Here is a 23,613-nt window from a genome sequence, read left to right as displayed (position 1 = left end):
ATAACTACAGATTCACAGGAAATTCAAAAAATCATCAGATCTTACTATAAAAGCCTATATTCAACAAAACTTGAAAATTTACAGGAAATGGACAATTTCCTAGACAGATACCAGGTACCGAAGTTAAATCAGGAACAGATAAACCAGTTAAACAACCCCATAACTCCTAAGGAAATAGAAGCAGTCATTAAAGGTCTCCCAACCAAAAAGAGCTCAGGTCCAGATGGGTTTAGTGGAGAATTCTTGCAGAACTTCATAGAAGACCTTGTACCAATATTATCCAAACTATTCTACAAAATTGAAACGGATGGAGCACTACCGAATTCCTTCTATGAAGCCACAATTACTCTTATACCTAAACCACACAAAGACACAACAAAGAAAGAGAACTTCAGACCAATTTCCCTTATGAATATCGATGCAAAAATACTCAACAAAATTCTGGCAAACCGAATCCAAGAGCACATCAAAACAATCATCCATCATGATCAAGTAGGCTTCATCCCAGGCATGCAGGGATGGTTTAATATACGGAAAACCATCAACCTGATCCATTATATAAACAAACTGAAAGAACAAAACCACATGATCATTTCATTAGATGCTGAGAAAGCATTTGACAAAATTCAACACCCCTTCATGATAAAAGTCCTAGAAAGAATAGGAATTCAAGGCCCATACCTAAACATAGTAAAAGCCATATACAGCAAACCAGTTGCTAACATTAAACTAAATGGAGAGAAACTTGAAGCAATCCCACTAAAATCAGGGACTAGACAAGGCTGCCCACTCTCTCCCTACTTATTCAATATAGTTCTTGAAGTTCTAGCCAGAGCAATCAGACAACAAAAGGAGGTCAAGGGGATACAGATCGGAAAAGAAGAAGTCAAAATATCACTATTTGCAGATGATACGATAGTTTATTTAAGTGATCCCAAAAGTTCCACCAGAGAACTACTAAAGCTGATAAACAACTTCAGCAAAGTGGCTGGGTATAAAATTAACTCAAATAAATCAGTAGCCTTCCTCTACACAAAAGAGAAACAAGCGGAGAAAGAAATTAGGGAAACGACACCCTTCATAATAGACCCAAATAATATAAAGTACCTCGGTGTGACTTTAACCAAGCAAGTAAAAGATCTGTACAATAAGAACTTCAAGACACTGAAGAAAGAAATTGAAGAAGACCTCAGAAGATGGAAAGATCTCCCATGCTCATGGATTGGCAGGATTAATATAGTAAAAATGGCCATTTTACCAAAAGCGATCTACAGATTCAATGCAGTCCCCATCAAAATACCAATCCAATTCTTCAAAGAGTTAGACAGAACAATTTGCAAATTCATCTGGAATAACAAAAAACCCAGGATAGCTAAAACTATCCTCAACAATAAAAGGACTTCAGGGGGAATCACTATCCCTGAACTCAAGCAGTATTACAGAGCAATAGTGATAAAAACTGCATGGTATTGGTACAGAGACAGACAGATAGACCAATGGAATAGAATTGAAGACCCAGAAATGAACCCACACACCTATGGTCACTTGATTTTTGACAAAGGAGCCAAAACCATCCAATGGAAAAAAAATAGCATTTTCAGCAAATGGTGCTGGTTCTACTGGAGGTCAACATGTAGAAGAATGCAGATTGATCCATGCTTATCACCCTGTACAAATCTTAAGTCCAAGTGGATCAAGGACCTCCACATCAAACCTGATACACTCAAACTAATAGAAGACAAACTAGGGAAGCATCTGGAACACATGGGCACTGGAAAAAATTTCCTGAACAAAACACCAATGGCTTATGCTCTAAGATCAAGAATTGACAAATGGGATCTCATAAAACTGCAAAGCTTCTGTAAGGCAAAGGACACTGTGGTTAGGACAAATCGGCAACCAACAGATTGGGAAAAGATCTTTACCAATCCTACAACAGATAGAGGCCTTATATCCAAAATATACAAAGAACTCAAGAAGTTAGACAACAGGGAGACAAATAACCCTATTAAAAAATGGGGCTCAGAGCTAAACAAAGAATTCACAGCTGAGGAATGCTGAATGGCTGAGAAACACCTAAAGAAATGTTCAACATCTTTAGTCATAAGGGAAATGCAAATCAAAACAACCCTGAGATTTCACCTCACACCAGTGAGAATGGCTAAGATCAAAAACTCAGGTGACAGCAGATGCTGGCGAGGATGCGGAGAAAGAGGAACACTCCTCCATTGTTGGTGGGACTGCAGGCTGGTACAACCATTCTGGAAATCAGTCTGGAGGTTCCTCAGCAAATTGGACATTGAACTGCCTGAGGATCCAGCTATACCTCTCTTGGGCATATACCCAAAAAATGCCCCAACATATAAAAAAGACACGTGCTCCACTATGTTCATCGCAGCCTCATTTATAATAGCTAGAAGCTGGAAAGAACCCAGATGCCCTTCAACAGAGGGATGGGTACAGAAAATGTGGTACATCTCCACATTGGAATATTACTCAGCTATCAAAAACAACGGCTTTATGAAATTCGTAGGCAAATGGTTGGAACTGGAAAATATCATCCTGAGTGAGCTAACCCAATCACAGAAAGACATACATGGTATGCACTCATTGATAAGTGGCTATTAGCCCAAATGCTTGAATTACCCTAGATGCCTAGAACAAATGAAACTCAAGACGGATGATCAAAATGTGAATGCTTCACTCCTTCTCTAAAAGGGGAACAAGAATACCCTTGGCAGGGAAGAGAGAGGCAAAGATTAAAACAGAGACTGAAGGAACTCCCATTCAGAGCCTGCCCCACATGTGGCCCATACATATACAGCCACCCAATTAGACAAGATGGATGAAGCAAAGAAGTGCAGACCGACAGGAGCAGGATGTAGATCGCTCCTGAGAGACACAGCCAGAATACAGCAAATACAGAGGCGAATGCCAGCAGCAAACCACTGAACTGAGAATAGGTCCCCTATTGAAGGAATCAGAGAAAGAACTGAAAGAGCTTGAAGGGGCTCGAGACCCCATAAGTCCAACAATGCCAAGCAACCAGAGCTTCCAGGGACTAAGCCACTACCTAAAGACTATACATGGACTGACCCTGGACTCTGACCTCATAGGTAGCAATGAATATCCTAGTAAGAGCACCAGTGGAAGGGGAAGCCCTTGGTCCTGCTAAGACTGAACCCCCAGTGAACTAGACTGTTGGGGGGAGGGCGGCAATGGGGGGAGGGTTGGGAGGGGAACACCCACAAGGAAGGGGAGGGGGAGGGGGATGTTTGCTTGGAAACCAAAGAATTATTATTAAGTATTAAATAAATTTAAAAAAAAGAACACGAGACAATGTGTCAAGTCAAAAAGTAGATATATTTAATTATGAGCAGGATAGCATCCATCAGCCACTGCTCCAATCATCAGTACCTGTGGTCTCAATAGAAACCTATAGTGCTCCAGAGAAGGCTCCTGTTATACACAGATATCCTGACAATGGTAATGTTCTCTCAGTGTAGAAATTGTCCCTATTCAGCAAGGATAACCAAGACAGTACCCTCAGGATATAATTCAGAATATCCTGCCAGAATTCTTGTTTCTTGATTGAATAATCAATAAAAATTATATTAACTTTTAAAAAAATAAAAATAAAAATTATCTCTTTTACTTTTGAAATTATAACATAATCCCAACATTTCTCCATTCCCTCCACTTCTCCTCCCACCAAACCCTTGCATATGGGTTGGAGAGATGACTCAGTATTTGGAAGTTTATTTCACTCTTCCAGAAGAACTGAGTTTGGTGCCTAGTACCCTTGGCAGATGGTTCACAACTGCCTGGAATTCTATCTCACAGACTTTGATGCCTCTGGTTGCCTTGGGCATTCACACATACACAGGATGAAAATAAAATAAAATAAAATGTTAAAATGACTCCCATTTACTCTTGCTTGCTCTCTTTCAAGTCCACGACCTCCTTTTTCATTAATTGTTGTTACATGCAACTATGTATAGATTTTCCTACATAAATAAATATAACCTATTCAACCTGTCTGATGTTGCTTGTATGTTTATGTTTTCAGTGCTGACTACTTGGTATTGGGTAAAAATTGACCTGCTCTTCCCCGGGGAAGACTATCTCTCTCTCACCATTTCTTAGTTGCATGTAGTTCTTTGTGTAGAGTTGAGGTTTCACGGGCTTTCATCCACTTTGTCTATTAGCTTGGTAAATCAATTAATTTATTGAGGCTTAGTTACTGAGAAGAACCTGTGTGACTGAAAGGCAGCTGCATCACCAAAAGCTCACCAGAGAGGCTGGGGAGAGGATTCAGTCCATAAAGTGATTGCTGCATAAGCACAGGAGTCTGAGCTCAATACCGAACAGCCACGTGACAAGCCAATGCTAGTGGCACATACTTGTGCTCTCATTGTTGGTGAAAGGGGGAGAGCAGATCCTTGGCACTGAGTAGCAAGCTGACTTGACTTAATTGCTATGTTCTGTGTATGTATGACAGATTCTGTCTCAAAAAAGAAGGGCCTTCAAATACCCACAAAGGTGTGTGTGAACCCAAACATAGAAACATACACACACACACCTGCACATACGTCTACAAAGTTTGGTTTTGAAGTTCTACGCCAGCATGGGTGATGGCTCACCAAAGCTGTAGCCATAGAGCTCTCTGAACAATTTAGAGGTAGCCCGAGGAACCAGAGGCATTTTGTTAAGTTTTATATGCCCTACGAGTCTACCTTCTCACTCTAGGAAGGGATTAGCAGTGACTGGCTTTATGGAGAACCATACTTTGAGCTGTTGGAAGGGACAAAAGTCCTTAAAGAAAACGGTGTGCAGTAATGAGTCACAGGGTAGGTTGTAGCTGGACTGGAACTAAAATCCTTGCCCTGCCTTGGCTAGAGCTGCTTCACTCCAGTCCGTTTCTATCTTCAAGAGGCCTCCTTCATTATATACCTTCCTCCTCTTCTTTGAGGTAGGGTTTCAGCGTGTAGCCCTGGCTGGCCTAGGACTTGACACGTACACCAAGTTGTACTTGAAATTGCTGTGCATACCAGGCTGCCTTGTGCCTCTAGTAGAACGTCTGCTGACTCCCAGTTCCTGGGAGTAGAGAGGTTCTGGAGAGGACCTGTAGTCAGTTCCCAGCATCCACACAATAACTCCCAGATGCCTCTAAGTCCAGTTTTAGGGGATCCGATACCCTCTTCTGATCTGCAAGGATTCTCGCACACTCGTTGTTGATTTTGTGTGTGTGTGTGTATCATATTAATAACATATATTAAATAAATGAAAAATATATTTATATATATTTTTTGACTACGTAGGTGCATTATATCACTCTTTGCCTTTGCTGAGGAAAGGTTTCCTCTTTCAAATTAGCTGCCCCTAAGCCATCATCCAGCTCACACACAAGTCTTGAATCTCCTTATGAGCAGCAGTAATTAGATGGACCAGAATGTGACAAGGGGAGCGGAGCAATAAAACAGGCGAAGTAATGTCGCATTATTTCCAGACTGGTATCTCAGGGAAAACTGCTTAATGGGCTGCTTGTTCTGTAAGTTGGGTTAGCATTCAAGTGTGTGTTTCTGGGGTAGTGCTTTGGGCCCAGGGCTAGAGAGAGAACTGTCCATTTCTACTGGTTTATGGTACTGTTAGTGTCGGTCAAGAGGATAAGATCTCCGGTCTCAGTGGAGACTGGTTCGATCCCTTTGGTAAGGGATCACCATAGAAAGGTTGGCTCACCAGCTAAAACCTTACTGAAAAGATAGAATGGTTTTTAAAATGAGACACTGTACTTTTCTTTCCCACGATCCCCACCACCATTGTTCAGAGGCTTACCGACCAGTCATGTAAAAGGTCCTAAGTATACCCTATGACCAAGTCAGAAAAGCATACATATTTTTCACATTTTCTATCTCTTTTCTAAGTGTTCTTTCCTTAGTACTGGGGTCTTTATCCCCAGCATTTTGGGCCTCCCTACTCTTTCCTTAAAACCTGTAACCCCACATGTGGCTGCTTGCTGACCATGAGCCTAACCTCCATGGCAGCTTAAACAGCACGCCTTGGCCCTTCTCCTTTCTCGTCCTCTGGGAGCTGCTAGGGCTTTACAGCTTGCCAGTCCTGGGGTTCTTCTTCTGAACTCTAATAAATCATCCTTGTGGTTCTTCGTGAGTCTGTTTTTAAGTCCTGTTGTCAGTATGATTCAGAATCCCAGAGGGGACCTTAATCTCCCCTGTGTCACTGTGGGAGGAAGATTATAAGAGTTGAACTTGATAATACTGAATCCCATGTTCAGGACTTGGAAGTAATATGTAAAGGACTCTGAAAAGAAGCAAGAGTTGGCTACTGGGCTCTAAGCTTTTGGCTCAGAAAGCTTTTCGGTGCATTTGTAAGCTTGGCACTAGAAGTAATCGCCAGGTTGTGGACAGGGTCCACATGACCTTGTAGCTTTGGGCAGGTTAAGTATGGTACACTGGGTGGTTCCATTTAAGTGGGGCTCACAGTGCTGTTTGGAGGGGTGTATGGGAAGATTTGGAGGGAGGGAAGGGAGAAGTGTTGTAGTCATAATCTCAAAAATAAAGGGCCTTTTGCACACACCAAGTAAGTGTGCTATCACCAAGCCATTTCCCTAGTCTAATAACGTTTCCTGTATTCATTTACCTAGATAAAGCTTGAGTTTTTTTCCCCATACCTTGGCTACTGTGAATAGTTGTGCACTGAGCATGAGCGTGCAGATGACTCTGATTTACCAACCTCAGTTCCCAAGCTTCATATAACTGGATTATAGGATAATTCTATGCTTACTTTTCAGGAGTGTCCATACCATTTTCCATAGGCTAGGACTAAAGCTAGCTTCATTGCACTTGCAATTTTGTTTCCTCAAAGATTAGACTTGTCATACATTATCTTTTAATTCATCGGTTGACCATAAACATCATTTCTTTGTGGAAAATGTCACTTAATTGCATGGGTCATTCTTTAGCTGTGGTGAAGCATTTTGGTTGGATGCATGTTAGTCTCCTTGTTTTGTGGTGCTGGGAATTGAACCCAGGGCTTTCCACTTGTGGAGTAAGCCCTTGCCTTGTAAGCTCCGCCTCACTGCTGCAGTTTGCTTTTTTGCCTATGCTTTGGGAATGCTCTTCAGGAAACCATAAGCCAGACCAATGCCCGCTACTTCTTTTAGTAGCTCTTCAGGATTGGGTATTGCATTTAATAAAGTGCAAATTAATTATGATTCAGTTACTGTATTGGAATAAAGGTCTAATTTCATTCTTTTGTGTTTTCCCACCAGTGATTCCTGAAGACACTATCCTTAACCCTTTGTGCATTTTCAACTCTCCGTAAAAGTTACGATCGACTTTATTTCTGGGTTGTGTATTTTACACTACTATTATTTTGCTTTTATTTTTGGCAGCTTTGTAGCATTCAGGTCGAGTACCGCATATACGGATTCTAGATCATTTTGTATTTCTGACTTTTATATTATCGCCAACTTGTGGTTTGTGCCTGTCACTGACCAATGTTGGCCTTGTCACTTTCCACACTGGCCACATAGGGCTTTCACTTACTCTGAACTGGGTCCTAGGATTTGTGATGTGTGATTTTATTTTATTTGTTCTGTTCCTCGAGTGCTTGTTTAAAATCTGGACTCAGACTTGAAAGCTAGCTTAGTCATTAAGATTTTGGTTCCCAGCATCCATGGTGGGCTACTAGCTCTACCTTCTAGGGAACTGACATTCACTTCTGGTTTCCAAGAGCACCTGTACTTTTGGCCACAAATACATACATATGTGTAATTTTTAAAAATTAAAAATAAATAAAAATTAAAATCTAGACTCTCCATTTGAGACAAAGTGTGTGATATTCAGCTTTCTGAATTAATCCTTCTCCACAACTGCTTCTTCTGTGGGGTTCCAGAAATGACCCAGCAGTAAAGATCACTGACTGCTTTTCCACAGGACATGGGTTTGTTTGATCCCTAACATCCACATGACAGACCACAGTCATCTGTAACTCCAGTTGTAGAGGAGTTGACACACCCTCTTCTGGCCTCTAAAGGCACTGAATGCATGCCATGCAGAAACATACATGGTGCCACAAAACATACACACACACACACACAGACACACACACACACACACACACACACACACACACACACACACACAAAGAAATTTCAGTCGTTTCCTTTAGATTACCCACTTTGTTTTTTTAAAAGTGCTTTGCTCTGCTTGGCTTTCCCTTTGTTCTGCTTTCTAGCTTTCTGAGGTGTAACATGAGGGCTGATGTAATGCAGGCTTCCGGTCAGGACTGCTTTCCCTTTGAATATACTGTGATCCCATTTGCCCTTGTCTCTGGATCCTGTTTGGTTTCCATCTAGTTGGTTTTCTTTGACTTATGGATTGTCGAGAAGAGTGCTGTTTAATTTCTACATATTTGTGAGCTCTCTCTCTCACCATTCAGTTTTAGTTTCTTGCTGTTGTAGTCAGAAAAGAGACTTGATATGATCCCACTCTTCCATAATCACTGCTGGAATGTACTTTGTGTATTAGCACATGATCTGTGATGTTCCTATGTGTGCATTTGCAAAGAACACTTGTAAAACCCACTGTTTCTCCCCATGCTTAGGTCATCCATTTGATGATGGAAGTTTCCTATTACTGTGTTACATTCTATGTTCATATCTATTAATGATTGCCATATATGTTTGGGTGCCTGACAATGGGGACACCCGCACACATACACACACACACACACACACACACACACACACACACACACACACATATCTCAAATGTGTTTGACTTGTTGGCCTTTTTCATTATGTAATGATCTGTTTCTTTCTATCACAATGGAGTGTTTGACTTCTGCTCTATTTTTTCCTGGCGGAAGTGTAGCGACTTTGGATTTTTGTTTTCCGTTTGCATTCACATCCCCTTATTTTTTTAAATGACAAACACCATGTCAAGAGTATATTTTAGCATCAGCCTTAGTGGTGAACTCTTTCCTAGTATGTTCTAGGTCCTAGGTTCAGTTCTCAGAACCACAAATTATAATGGTAAGGACAAAGAAAATATTACAATCTTTCCTTCATTTTAAAAACTACCTAAACTTAAAATTGTCTTCTTCTTTGCAGGATATGGAGACTTCAATGATTTTAATCTAGAGGATGCGCTGAAAGAAACTTCCTGAGTAAAGCGTGACTCAAACAAACGAGTCCACCAAGCAAACACAAGTGTTCGGCCATGCACCACACTCACAATCTTGCCTTCAGAAAAGTACATGCATATGAGACTAGCTGCACCTCCATCTACCTGTTAGTTCTGTTGTGCAAGGCTTGTGTCGTCTCGTCATACGTGTGTCATCTTCCTTTTTCATTTAGTCTATGTCGAAACCACAAGAGAACGTGCATCTGCCTTCACCTTTTTTCTGCTGTACAAAAAGAGAACTCCTACCCGTTTCATTCCTCTCACTGTTTTGTTTTGAGACAGGGTCTCTTGATTTAGCCCGAGTTGTCCTGAAATTCTCTGTGCTGACAAGGCCGGCTTTGACTTGGATCCAGTGCTAGAACAACAGTGACTCTTGTCCACTGATGCATTTCTAGCTTCAGAACCCATGACTTTTTATGATTCTTCAGCGTGATCCCCACAATGGCCTCGGGGACCGATACCGAGACCATTCTCACGATGTGACTTCTGTAAACCATAAAGCAGCCAATGTGTTTTACAATCTGCTTCCTTTCATCCTCCCACCTCCCTTCAGAGAGCCACTTTAGCACCACGACTAGGAGGACAGGAACTACCAAAGCCCCATCAAATCCAGCAGGTAACGAGGTGTGGGAAGTGAGGAAGGCCAGACTCACCTGAGAAGGGACACAAGGAGGGACTCGTTGGGACTCCATCTGGGACAGGGTCAAAAGGAGCCATGTAGAATTTTTAGCTGCACATATGAAAAGTCAACAAAGGCACCCATGTGAATGTTAGATTTAATTCAACAGAATCCCATCTAGTTGGTCACTGTGCCTTCTGGGAAAACCAGGCATTTCCACTTCCTATTTCTTTGGGTGACGATGGCTGCCAGAATCCAGGTATAGGAGGCAGAAGGGGTGAGCTGGACTTGACTGAAGACCCAGCCTATCCCCATAGCTTCCAGGTTAAACATGAGCCATTCATAGTCGAGCACAGTGGGGCAACCTGAGGCCAAAGGAGAAGTCTTCAACGAAGATATTCAGATGTTTTCTTGAAATTCTCTTAAGTTTTTGAAGATCTCAGGAGAGTTTGTGTATGTGGGTCACATCTATAAATACTTCTCATCTGAGAACTTAGAACTAAAAACTGATATTAATCTGAGGAAAATAAAAAGTCATATGCATTGACATATGTGGTGGGTTTTTATGAGAAATAACTGTGCTTATAAGGTGAAATATAGTTTAGAGTAATGAATGACATTATTTTATAGTTTTCTGTAATGTCTGGCTTCAATAGAATGCATCTGGATTCTGTGTGTGTGTGTGTGTGTGTGTGTGTGTGTGTGTGTGTGCATGCATGTCTGTCTTTGTGCGCCTGTGTGTGTGTCAGTGTGTGCGTGCATGTCTCTGTGTGTGTATGTGTGTGTATATTTGTGTGTCTGTGTGTGTATGTGTGTGTGCATGTCTCTGTGTGTGTATGTGTGTGTATGTTTGTGTGTCTGTGTGTGTATGTGTGTGTGTGCATGTCTGTATGTATCTGTGTGTGTTTGTGTGTGTGTATGTGTGTCTGTGTGTGTATGTCTGTCTCTGTGTGTGTGTGTGTGTTTGTGTGTGTGTGTGTGTGTGTGTGTGTATGTGTGTGTGTGTTACTGTGAGACAGACCTAGGAATCACTATGTAGACCACACTTTACTAGACAGACCAAACTGTCCTCAAATTCACAGAGATCTGTCTACCTGCCTCTACCTCCCCACCCCTCAACCCCTGTGCTGGGACTACAGATGTGTGTTACCACTCCACCTGGATTTTTAATATCTGCATCTGGACTGAGCAGTTATAAGTTCCTTAGGTACAGTACAACATGCGGAGAAAATCCAGACTCATGCAGATGTGTAGGAGGAAAGGGGAAAGAACTCAATGTGCTTTTATTCTTTAGTATTTTCTTATTTATTTATTTACTCCCTTTTTGTCCAAATTGCTGCCAGTTTCCCTGCTCCATTACATAGTCTCTCCTTCTATCTCTCCCCTTCTCCTCAGAAAGGGTGGATCCCCCAGGGTTTCTGCCCCCACTCCCCACCCCCCACACCTAGCTGGCACATCTAGCCTCTTTGGGGCTGGATTCATCCTCTTCCACTGAGGCTAGTAAGGTAGCCCAGCCAGGGAAACAGGATTCACAGGCAGGCAACAGCTTTAGGGACAGCCCCTGCTCCAGTTGTTTGGGCACCCACATGAACGAGCTGCATATCTGCTACATATGTGTGGGGACCTAGGGCCAGATGTCCATGCTCCCTGGTTGGCGATTCAGACCCTGAGAGCTCCAAGGTGTTCATGGTTCTTTGGAGTCCGTGTCCTCTTCTGGTCTTTCAGTCCTTCCTCCAGCTCTTCCATTGGACTCTCCTATTCTTTGAATGGATCATTCACAGTGTCCTAGTGCTGTGCACTGGTCACTTGGAAACACTGATACCCCAACCAATGCACTATGTACTATATTACAGAATCACACCTACTCATTGAACAAAGCATTCAGTAAGTCATACGGGGTGGCACCACCTGTAATCCCAGCACTGTGGAGGCAAATTTTTGGGGAGAATACCAAAAGTTTGAGGATAATCCTGTTCTGTGTTGCAAGTTCCAGGATACTCAGGGTTACAACAGCAAGAGCTCTTGTCCAAAAACAAATAAACAAATAAATGATGAGTAAACCAATGATTTAAAAAACCACTAGATATTGAAAAGCTTTTCATATCATAGCCACCAGCAAGTTTTCAGAAAACTCTGTCTTAAATTCCAAGTTTCGTTACTGGCAGCAGATATGATCAGGGAGCCTGCAGGGATAGTTCAGTGGCGCAAAGCACTAGTGCCTGTGTGGCAGCATTCCTCTTGGAGGCTCTGCGGGGAGTGATTTCTCCTTTTGCCATCTACATTCTTTGGCTTATGACTAGTTTGTTCATCTTCAAAACCATGTATATGCCAGTGTTTCCTTTCTCAGTTTGTCTATTTTTCCGTATCTGTAGCCCAGGCTGATTTGAAACTTGTTACATAATTCAGGCTGCCCTCCAAGTCCTCCTCCTCCTGAGTCTGCCTGTCAGATTCTGGGATCATAAGTGGGCACCACCACACTTGGTTCTCGTGGATCTTCTGTGCATACAGTCCTGCCACCTACAGACCATTTTCAATATCCTTTCTTCATTCTTGCTAGGCCTGCTGGTACTGTATTGAATAGAATTGGTACATTGGACACGGTTGTCTTGTTCCTCGGGTTAGAAGGAAATCTTTCAGTGTTTCCCCCTTGACTATGTGCCCTGGTCCCTCATCCTGTGTGGTCCTCATTCCATTGGGTGACATTGCTTTCATCTTAGTTACTTTTCTAGTTGCTGTAAGAAAATGCCAGGGTGGAAGCCGCTTAAGGGAGAGTTATTTTTGCCCAGTTTGAGCGATGATGGCGTACACTCAGCTCACTCCATCACCTGTGTGCAGGCTAGGATCTCAGACCGAAGAACCATGTCATCTCCCATAGGTGCTTCTTTTCAACACAGTTTACCGAGTCAAGATGATCTCCTACCATATTGCTGGAGGCCTGTCTCTCAGGAGGTTCTAGAACTCATTGAGTTGACAACTCCCGCTAACCACTCTAGCTTCTATGGCTGATATGTGGAGGATTGTCATCAAAAAGATGTTAAATTTTGTCAGTTTCTCTTTCTATACCTACTGACATGATCACATGATTTTTATGCTTCATACTTTTAATGTTTAATGATTTAATTTATGTTGAGCAATCCTGTGTCCCGGGCATAAATCCAGTTTTCATTATAGGGTGCAATCTTTTAAATGTGCTGTTCATTCTCTTTGCGAATGTAATGTTTCCTTGATTTTTGCCTCTATTCATATGTAGTTTTGCTTGCTTTTGGCATTCTTGTCTGGATTCGCGTGAGGGTCATGCTGTTCTCATGTAGTGAATTTGGAATTATTTCCTCCTCTTTAGATCTGCAAGGATTTGAGAAGGATTAGCTTTAACTTTTCTTTGAATTCATTTTTATAGCCTTCTCTTACCTGGATATTTCTTTGTTGGGAGGTTGTTAATTATTCTAATTATCATTCATCCAATTATATTTTGATTTTTCATAATCACCTTAATAGTTTGTGTGCTTCTAGAACTCTATCCATTTCCTCTAGCATGTCTGATTTGTTGGAATACATTGTCCATTATAGTTTCCTTTGTACCTATTTAGTATTAGTTGCAATGCCTCCTCTTCCATTTATAATTTTGATCATTAGAACAAGTTTTGAATCTTGTTTTCTTTTGTCAAAAAGCCAACTCCAAATTTCCTTTCTTTCCTCTCCTCCCCCTTGTTTTTCCCTGTTTGTTCTGAGGAAAACCCTAGGACCTCTAAGTAAATGCATGCTTGCTTCTGAGCTACCCCACCAGCCCACAAGAACCTTAGCTCCATTAAAGCTTCCTGATGGTTTTCTTGTCTAGAATCCTTTGTCCTCCCTCCTTTCTACACATCCTATTCCTGTGCCACTTCTTCCTCTTCCCCCCTCTTTTGAGACTGAATCTTACTATGTTGGCAAGCAGTCCTAGCTGGATCTCAAATGCCAGGTCCTCCCCAGGTGGCCTGCTCTTTCCAGCTTCGTAACAACTTTTTCTCTTATGGGCTGTGTTTCTGTTGTCGAATATCTGAACTCTTTACTAAGCATTCAATTCTGAAACACTTCCTTCTGAAAATTTAATGGTTTAATATTTAAGCAAATGGAACCTATCCATTCGCAGTTAGTTTTATATAAAATGAAACCCATTGCTTTTTGTTTTGGAAGTTTATTTATTCCAGCACCCTTTGCTGAAAAGATTTCTTGCTCCCTTGAGTTGCTTTGCATATGTATAAAAAAATCACTTGAGCAGATCTGAGGTCTTTTGAGCTCTTCATTCTGTTCTGTTGCCTGTATCTATCTATCTGACACATCTTTGATAAATGTTGACTATAAAATATTAGGTAGAGTGATTCATCCCACTTTATTCTTTTTAAGGATTAAAAAAGACAATCTCAGGTTCTGCTGTCCCCAAAAAGTTTAGATCAAATTTGACTCTTTCTGGAAAGAAATAATCAGTGGGACTTCTATAGGCTTTCATTGAACATAGAGAGTGTGGGAGCTGATGTTGCCAATCTGGTGTGTGTCTTTATTTGGATCTTCTTGGTTTTATACCTTTAGGTTTACTCTACGTTTATACTAATTTCCCTCACCTCTGCTTTAAATACTTTGCTTTCTGAGACACTGCTGAAATGAGTTCAATAACATCGACATGTAATAGTGATGACAAGGCAGCGTCCAATCCATCACTCACAAAATGCCACAGTAGATCTCCTTTACTCTTAACCTGGGCCCCATGTGACCCCACTGAAGTGGATAGTAAAACTTACATGTCACCTTCCAGTGACGTATTCCCAACAATTGGCCTGTAGGGTCATATCACGTTTGACTACAACACCCATTTGTTTGTTGTTCTGTGACGGTGCAAGTGAGTTGTTCAGAAATCCTTGTTGTTTTTTCTTTTCATTTCTTTCTCCCTTTGTTTTTGTTCTTGTTTCTTTAGTGGAGGGTTTCTTTCTCTTGGCTGTCCTGGAACTCACTCTGTGGACCAGGCTGTTTTCAAGTTCAGAGATCCTTTTCCCTCTGTTCTGGAGTACTGTGATTAAAAGAGTGCATTGCCATAGATCATATGAAACTGAAGAAGGATGACCAAAATGCAGATGCTCCATTCTTTAAAAGGGGAACAAAAGTACCCTTAGAAGGGGATAGGGAAGAAAAGTTTAGAGCAGAGTCTGAAGGAAGAGTCATTCAGTGCCTACCCCATATATGGCCCATACATATACAGCCACCAAACAAGATAAGGAGGATGAAGCAAAGAAGTGCAGGCTGACAGGAACTGGATATATTTTTTCCAAAATGTTTTCTGCTGAGTGTTGAGAAACTAGCTTTTTAGATCTTTGACCCACTTTTAGTTGATTTTAATGTACGGTATAGCATGATGGTCAAATTTTCTTCTTTAACCACTTTCACTTTGTAAAGCAGTTCTCTGTACATCACATAAATGCTAGCTTATAAAACAATTCTCTGCACACTACAGACAAAACCAGCTCATTCATCTCTGGGCATCATAATCTGCTGTTCAGTTATTGCACTAACAGTAGAGGAAACCGTAGCTCAAAGGTCTCGGGGATCGTCTAGAATTCCCTACTCCATGTGTGCAGCAGATCTGGGCTCATGTTCTAGCTCTAGTCAAGTGGTGAGATGTGGGTCTCTCTGTCCCCAACCTATGAAGAATGGTTAGAATCTCCCTCACTTAAACCTGTTCTATCTCTTTGCCATCTTTCTCCGGGTAGTTATGAGTTTGTATAGGAGCTTTAATAAGTACTAACGATGGTCTATTCACAGTGTGACTTCCTTAAACTATGATGTAGGTATACATTTTATTATTATTTATTTTTTTATTGCTGTTTTCCCTCCTACTTTCATAGAGATGGGACCACATCACCACTACTACAGTGAGAGGGCCAGGAACAACTAGAGCACCGTCAAATCCTATGGGTAAGACAAGCTCTCACAGGAAAAAAGGAAGGAAGGATTTTTCACATCAGCTACTTGTTTCAGTGGTTATCCTAGTTTGTGTTTCTATGGTGATAATTAAACACCACGATCAAAACCAACATGGAAAAGAAAGGGTTTATTTTATTTGGCTTATGCCCACCAGCGTAGGGATGGTTCCTTCCACTGTGTACCGTGTCCTTCCCAACTGATCGATCACTGCGAAAATGCCTAACAGCCTGAGCTTATGGAGGTCTTTTCTTAAACACGGTTCCCTCCTTGCAGATGGCTCTAGCTCATGCCGACATAAAAACTACCCAGTACAGCAGTGATTATCTCTTTTGTTCTGTGGTCCCCAGAACTTGATGGGTTTGACTTGGAAGACTCCTTGGATGATCGGAATGATCTAGATGGCCCCAAAAAGCCAAGTACAGGAGAAGGAGGAGGTAAGTTCTAGATGCTCGACATCGCAGGCCAGTGCTATAGCTCCTGGTATGGTTTGTCTTATACCTGCAATGGCGTTCTGAGACGTCCAGAATACTGTAGATCTGGGCCATATCTGCGCCACTTCGAACTGTAGGAGAACCCCACAATGGTAGTACTGATATATTTTGGTCTTGGGATTCTCTGAATTATTGGGAATCTCAATAACTATTGTCTCTGTGTGTCATATCTATCTCTGTTTATCATCTATATATTTAATTTTTAAAAAAATCAGTATTGTTCATATAAAATGATAATACTAAACCAATACATAGTAAAATAAATAGCAAATTGTATGAGTCTGTGTGTCGATAGAAAAACAATTTGTCAGAGAGTGGCATTATTTTATACTTCTTAGAAATTTCTAGAATGTCAATCATGCTAGGAGATACCTGGATTCTCATATTGAGATATGCAACTTGAAAGCTGTCCTCTGACCTACACACACACACACACACACACACCCACACACACCCACACACACACACTTAAATACAATTAAATTCAAAAGGGTTTAAAACAGATATATAAATGAATAATACATTTTAAAAAGTGTTTAGTAACCTTTCCTCAGTTAATTCTCCTTTCATTACTTTTCTGGTTGTCCTGAACAAGGACCTAGCAAGCGAAGAGAAGAGGAAGGATTCTTTCAACTTATCATTTTAGAAGCGATGAGGCCCCGATATGACTCTGCTGCTTGCTTTGTATCCGCACACAGGAAGTGCAGAGACAGAGACAGGAAGTGGGCTAGTAAATCCCAGATGTCAACTTTCAGTGATGTATTTCCAAAAGCAGGCCTCAAGAGTCCCAGCACATGAGCCTATAGGGAAATTTCACATTTGAACTACAATACCCGTTCAATGGACTTGTGCCCATTTGTAGTTTTCTAGCATTGCAGGTTAGTCCTTTAGAAAACCTCGTTCTCTTATGGTTTATAAAACTTCAGTGTAATGCTGCATGCTATAATAAAAAAATCTAACTTGCTGCCAACACCACCCATACCACTGGAAAAGAACCATGGTAGCTTATAAAGGCTTCGCCCGAAATCTTGTCGACAAGCACCATCAGTGGCTATCCTGGACTGATGGATTCATTTCATTCAGTTTTAAGAAATGCTTCCCAAGTCATCCAGTTGGTACGACGTTCATTCTGCCTAGCAAAAGTGGTCTCATGACAGAAAGCAGACAAAGCCAAGTAAGAGAAGGGACAGTGATGCCAGGGGCTTAGCAAATCACCCCCCTGTCCTCTGGAATACAGTGGGACGGCTTTAAGCACACTTTGCACACAGAGCATAGGACATTCAGGAAGATGTGTACTTACTTACTGAACTATGGTTAATAATGATTCTGCTTCTCGTATTAGTCATCTGTGATTATGTCGCAGATTGTGAGAAAGTTGAGACTTATTTTTGCAGAAAGGCATTAATCTCCTTGGTTCAGTTAAGAAGCAGAGTCTTCTATAGAGTCAGACCTCAGAGAGCTGCCATCCAGGCAGGGGGATGGCGTCTCATCTGAACTTAATTATAGGATTGTATTTCTTCTCTCTGTGGTCACACAAACGCTCAAGATGATTGGACGTTCTACAGAACATATACATCGGCAGTGAGCTGTCTGAGGGGCTGGTTGAAATTTTGCCTACCCCCTTTCTTCCTTGTTCACTTCCCTCAACCTCATTCCCTTCCCCCTCCTTCTCCCCCTCCCCATCGATCCTTAGTATGAGCACAAGGTGTGGTTCTGAGACCTTACATCTGCTGTGCCACTGAACCACACTCTCAGTTCCATGAAGAACACTCACGTGTCATGGACAACTTTAACTAATCCAAATGTTTGCTGCTGAGATTTTTTCTTTTGGCCACTGAAATGTGTGGTTTTTCTGTAGGTTGGTCAGACAAGGATCTTGAAGATATCTTGGGAGACGGGGAATAGAAACCTGACAAGAATAAAGGTAGGAATGTTGCTTTGTCTGGCAACACATGGATTCTCCTTAAAATGCTAACCATCCATCCGCCATTTAAACATGTCACTCTCAGCCTCTGGCAAATCAGGCTTCGACATGTGCACTTGTCATGTGCAGTGGGCTCTCACTCTTGCTGGTGGGGGCTCATTTGTGAGCCATCCTGGGATGCTACCCATTTGCTCTGTTGCTCTTTAAGCCTAAGCTGGTGTCCCCACTACCTAGGTGCACCTCGTAAGCCAGTTTTCCATGCAGTGCAAGGGTTTAAACTTAACATGGCACACATTTTAAAGAAGCCCCTAGCAAATCAGATGTTCACAAAATTCCTTTGGATTCCATTTCCCCTTCCCAGGAAGATTCACACTTCCCTCCTATTGGATCCCAGGAAGGGGAAACTCTCCTTGGGGTGTATCATGTGAGTGAAGAAACTATTTTTAATTAAAAAGGCAAAAAGTTGGGGGAGGGGAGGGGGAGGGAATGGGGGCTGATTGACAGGAAGGCAGGAAGGGGAATAACATCTGAAATGTAAGTAATGAAATATATCTAATAAAAAATTAAAAAAAGAGCCGCAGCAGCTCTCTGCTCCCAGACCCTGTGGGAAAGAGACCTCACCGCCTGGTCAGGTGGGCACTCCTAAGGCTGCAGAGCGGAAGAGACCACCAACACTGCCCACCCCTGCCCACATCCCTGGCCCAAGAGGAAACTGTATAAGGCCTCTGGGCTCCCGTGGGGGAGGGCCCAGGAGCGGCAGGACCCCTGCGCCTGAGACACCGCCGGAACCTGAAGGAAACAGACCAGATAAACAGTTCTCTGCACCCAAATCCCGTGGGAGGGAGAGCTAAACCCTCAGAGAGGCAGACACGCCTGGGAAACCAGAAGAGACTGCACTCTGCATACACATCTCGTACGCCAGAGGAAAACACCAAAGGCCATCTGGAACCCTGGTGCACTGAAGCTCCCGGAAGGGGCGGCGCATATCTTCCTGGTTGCTGCCACTGCAGAGAGCCCGTGGGCAGCACCCCATGAGCGAACTTGAGCCTCGGGACCACAGGTAAGACCAACCTTTCTGCTGCAAGTGACCTGCCGGGTGAACTCAAGACACAGGCCCACAGGAACAGCTGAAGACCTGTAGAGAGGAAAAACTACACGCCCGAAAGCAGAACACTCTGTCCCCATAACTGGCTGAAAGAAAACAGGAAAACAGGTCTACAGCACTCCTGACACACAGGCTTATAGGACAGTCTAGCCACTGTCAGAAATAGCAGAACAAAGTAACACTAGAGATAATCTGATGGCGAGAGGCAAGCGCAGGAACCCAAGCAACAGAAACCAAGACTACATGGCATCATCGGAGCCCAATTCTCCTACCAAAACAAACATGGAATATCCAAACACACCAGAAAAGCAAGATCTAGTTTCAAAATCATATTTGATCATGATGCTGGAGGACTTCAAGAAAGACATGAAGAACTCCCTTAGGGAAACACAGGAAAACATTAATAAACAAGTAGAAGCCTACAGAGAGGAATCGCAAAAATCCCTGAAAGAATCGCAAAAATCCCTGAAAGAATTCCAGGAAAACACAATCAAACAGTTGAAGGAACTAAAAATGGAAATAGAAGCAACCAAGAAAGAACACATGGAAACAACCCTGGATATAGAAAACCAAAAGAAGAGACAAGGAGCTGTAGATACAAGTTTCACCAACAGAATACAAGAGATGGAAGAGAGAATCTCAGGAGCAGAAGATTCCATAGAAATCATTGACTCAACTGTCAAAGATAATGTAAAGCGGAAAAAGCTACTGGTCCAAAACATACAGGAAATCCAGGACTCAATGAGAAGATCAAACCTAAGCATAATAGGTATAGAAGAGAGTGAAGACTCCCAGCTCAAAGGACCAGTAAATATCTTCAACAAAATCATAGAAGAAAACGTCCCTAACCTAAAAAAAGAGATACCCACAGGCATACAAGAAGCCTACAGAACTCCAAATAGATTGGACCAGAAAAGAAACACCTCCCGTCACATAATAGTCAAAACACCAAACGCACAAAATAAAGAAAGAATATTAAAAGCAGTAAGGGAAAAAGGTCAAGTAACATATAAAGGCAGACCTATGAGAATCACACCAGACTTCTCGCCAGAAACTATGAAGGCCAGAAGATCCTGGACTGATGTCATACAGACCCTAAGAGAACACAAATGCCAGCCCAGGTTACTGTATCCTGCAAAACTCTCAATTAACATATATGGAGAAAACAAGATATTCCATGACAAAACAAAATTTACACAATATCTTTCTACAAATCCAGCACTACAAAGGATAATAAATGGTAAAGCCCAACATAAGGAGGCAAGCTATACCCTAGAAGAAGCAAGAAACTAATCGTCTTGGCAACAAAACAAAGAGAATGAAAGCACACAAACATAACCTCACATCCAAATATGAATATAACGGGAAGCAATAATCACTATTCCTTAATATCTCTCAATATCAATGGCCTCAACTCCCCAATAAAAAGACATAGATTAACAAACTGGATACGCAACGAGGACCCTGCATTCTGCGGCCTACAGGAAACACACCTCAGAGACAAAGACAGACATTACCTCAGAGTGAAAGGCTGGAAAACAATTTTCCAAGCAAATGGTCAGAAGAAGCAAGCTGGAGTAGCCATTCTAATATCAAATAAAATCAATTTTCAACTAAAAGTCATCAAAAAAGATAAGGAAGGACACTTCATATTCATCAAAGGAAAAATCCACCAAGATGAACTCTCAATCCTAAATATCTATGCCCCAAATACAAGGGCACCTACATATGTAAAAGAAACCTTACTAAAGCTCAAAACACACATTGCACCTCACACAATAATAGTGGGAGATTTCAACACCCCACTCTCATCAATGGACAGATCATGGAAACAGAAATTAAACAGAGATGTAGACAGACTAAGAGAAGTCATGAGCCAAATGGACTTAACGGATATTTATAGAACATTCTATCCTAAAGCAAAAGGATATACATTCTTCTCAGCTCCTCATGGTACTTTCTCCAAAATTGACCATATAATTGGTCAAAAAACGGGCCTCAACAGATACAGAAAGATAGAAATAATCCCATGCGTGCTATCGGACCACCATGGCCTAAAACTGGTCTTCAATAACAATCAAGGAAGAATGCCCACATATACTTGGAAATTGAACAATGCTCTACTCAATGATAACCAGGTCAAGGAAGAAATAAAGAAACAAATTAAAAACTTTTTAGAATTTAATGAAAATGAAGGGACAACATACCCAAACTTATGGGACACAATGAAAGCTGTGCTAAGAAGAAAACTCATAGCGCTGAGTGCCTGCAGAAAGAAACAGGAAAGAGCATATGTCAGCAGCTTGACAGCACACCTAAAAGCTCTAGAACAAAAAGAAGCAAATACACCCAGGAGGAGTAGAAGGCAGGAAATAATCAAACTCAGAGCTGAAATCAACCAAATAGAAACAAAAAGGACCCTAGAAAGAATCAACAGAACCAAAAGTTGGTTCTTTGAGAAAATCAAGAAGATAGATAAACCCTTAGCCAGACTAAGGAGAGGACACAGAGAGTGCGTCCAAATTAACAAAATCAGAAATGAAAAGGGAGACATAACAACAGATTCAGAGGAAATTAAAAAAATCATCAGATCTTACTATAAAAACCTATATTCAACAAAACTTGAAAATCTTCAGGAAATGGACAATTTCCTAGACAGATACCAGGTACCGAAGTTAAATCAGGAACAGATAAACCAGTTAAACAACCCCATAACTCCTAAGGAAATAGAAGCAGTCATTAAAGGTCTCCCAACCAAAAAGAGCCCAGGTCCAGACGGGTTTAGTGCAGAATTCTATCAAACCTTCATAGAAGACCTCATACCAATATTATCCAAACTATTCCACAAAATTGAAACAGATGGATCACTACCGAATACCTTCTACGAAGCCACAATTACTCTTATACCTAAACCACACAAAGACACAACAAAGAAAGAGAACTTCAGACCAATTTCCCTTATGAATATCGACTCAAAAATACTCAACAAAATTCTGGCAAACCGAATCCAAGAGCATATCAAAACAATCATCCACCATGACCAAGTAGGCTTCATCCCAGGCATGCAGGGATGGTTTAATATATGGAAAACCATCAACGTGATCCATTATATAAACAAACTGAAAGAACAAAACCACATGATCATTTCATTAGACGCTGAGAAAGCATTTGACAAAATTCAACACCCCTTCATGATAAAAGTCCTGGAAAGAATAAGAATTCAAGGCCCATACCTGAACATAGTAAAAGCCATATACAGCAAACCAGTTGCTAACATTAAACTAAATGGAGAGAAACTTGAAGCAATCCCACTAAAATCAGGGACTAGACAAGACTGCCCACTCTCTCCCTACTTATTCAATATAGTTCTTGAAGTTCTAGCCAGAGCAATCAGACAACAAAAGGAGGTCAAGGGGATACAGATCGGAAAAGAAGAAGTCAAAATATCACTATTTGCAGATGATATGATAGTATATTTAAGTGATCCCAAAAGTTCCACCAGAGAACTACTAAAGCTGATAAACAACTTGAGCAAAGTGGCTGGGTATAAAATTAACTCAAATAAATCAGTAGCCTTCCTCTATACAAAAGAGAAACAAGCGGAGAAACAAATTAGGGAAAGGACACCCTTCATAATAGACCCAAATAATATAAAGTACCTCGGTGTGACTTTAACAAAGCAAGTAAGAGTTCTGTACAATAAGAACTTCAAGGCACTGAAGAAGGAAATTGAAGAAGACCTCAGAAGATGGAAAGATCTCCCATGCTCATGAATTGGCAGGATTAATATAGTAAAAATGGCCATTTTACCAAAAGCGATCTACAGATTCAATGCAATCCCCATCAAAATACCAATCCAATTCTTCAAAGAGTTAGACAGAACAATTTGCAAATTCATCTGGAATAACAAAAAACCCAGGATAGCTAAAGCTATCCTCAACAATATAAGGACTTCAGGGGGAATCACTATCCCTGGACTCAAGCAGTATTACAGAGCAATAGTGATAAAAACTGCATGGTATTGGTACAGAGACAGACAGATAGACCAATGGAATAGAATTGAAGACCCAGAAATGAACCCACACACCTATGGTCACTTGATTTTTGACAAAGGAGCCAAAACCATCCAATGGAAAAAAGATAGCATTTTCAGCAAATGGTGCTGGTTCAACTGGAGGTCAACATGTAGATGAATGCAGATTGATCCATGATTATCACCCTGTACAAAGCTTAAGTCCAAGTGGATCAAGGACCTCCACATCAAACCAGATACACTCAAACTAATAGAAGAAAAACTAGGGAAGCATCTGGAACAC

The 23,613-nt window shown here is 41.4% G+C and overlaps 1 long non-coding RNA gene and 1 other non-coding gene across 4 annotated transcripts in view; both read left to right on the top strand.

Annotated features, from left to right (window-relative positions):
* The window catches only part of Nid2l2 (nidogen 2 like 2), a 52,696-nt gene extending 34,520 nt beyond the window's left edge, over positions 1-18,176 (top strand). The window contains exons 1-4 of one of the 3 annotated variants that reach the window (XR_010058943.1): positions 3,267-9,822; positions 15,699-15,768; positions 16,125-16,211; positions 18,127-18,176. This is a non-coding gene — a transcript (nidogen 2 like 2). Of the gene's footprint in view, positions 1-3,266; positions 15,769-16,124; positions 16,212-18,126 lie in introns of those variants that run through there. The other 2 variants (XR_005499797.2, XR_010058942.1) reach the window with 2 other exon arrangements.
* Positions 18,165-23,613, top strand: part of LOC120099103 (uncharacterized) — a 49,386-nt gene continuing 43,937 nt past the window's right edge. The window contains exon 1 of the long non-coding RNA XR_010058938.1: positions 18,165-18,192. This is a non-coding gene — a long non-coding RNA (uncharacterized LOC120099103). The remainder of the gene's footprint in view (positions 18,193-23,613) is intronic.

This window comes from Rattus norvegicus, chromosome 1 (assembly GCF_036323735.1).
Source record: "Rattus norvegicus strain BN/NHsdMcwi chromosome 1, GRCr8, whole genome shotgun sequence".
In the NCBI taxonomy this organism is placed as follows: Eukaryota; Metazoa; Chordata; class Mammalia; order Rodentia; family Muridae; genus Rattus; species Rattus norvegicus.
The sequence above is the reverse complement of the archived record's forward strand: the minus strand, read 5'-3'. Positions and strand labels throughout refer to the sequence as shown.